The sequence below is a fragment of the Neophocaena asiaeorientalis genome, unplaced genomic scaffold (assembly GCF_003031525.2).
Source record: "Neophocaena asiaeorientalis asiaeorientalis breed wild unplaced genomic scaffold, Neophocaena_asiaeorientalis_V1.1 scaffold434, whole genome shotgun sequence".
NCBI classification, from domain to species: Eukaryota; Metazoa; Chordata; class Mammalia; order Artiodactyla; family Phocoenidae; genus Neophocaena; species Neophocaena asiaeorientalis.
The window spans coordinates 423,819-424,264 of NW_020175441.1; the positions used below are offsets into that span (position 1 = coordinate 423,819).

A 446-nucleotide genomic window follows, 5' to 3' on the forward strand; every position below is an offset into this window, starting at 1 on the left:
AAGGAGGGAAGGAAGGAAGGAAGGAAGGAAGGAAGGAAGGAAGGAAGGAAGGAAGGAAGGAAGGAGGGGAGGGAAGGAAGGAAAGAGGGAGGAAAGTGCTTGCTTCAGCAACACACATGCTAAAATTGCAATGATACAGAGAAGATTAGCATGGTCCTTACACAAGGATGACATATAAAATCATAAAGTGTTCCATTAAAAACAAAAGAAGAAATTGGTCTTCCCTGGTGGCGCAGTGGTTGAGAGTCCGCCTGCCGATGCAGGGAACATGGGTTTGTGCCCCGGTCCAGGAAGATCCCACATGCCGCGGAGCGGCTGCACCCGTGAGCCATGGCCGCTGAGCCTGCGCGTCCGGAGTCTGTGCTCCGCAACGCGAGAGGCCACAACAGCGAGAAGACCGCGTACCACAAAAAAAAAAAAAAAGAAGAAGAAGAAATTATGGCTTT

The 446-nt window shown here is 50.4% G+C and overlaps 1 non-coding gene across 1 annotated transcript; it reads left to right on the forward strand.

Moving 5' to 3' along the window:
* The first annotated feature begins 95 nt into the window (after positions 1 to 95).
* LOC112415068 (U6 spliceosomal RNA) lies at positions 96 to 202 on the forward strand. Its single transcript, XR_003006273.1, has one exon. It is a non-coding gene; the product is annotated as a U6 spliceosomal RNA (small nuclear RNA).
* The last annotated feature ends 244 nt before the right edge of the window (positions 203 to 446 follow it).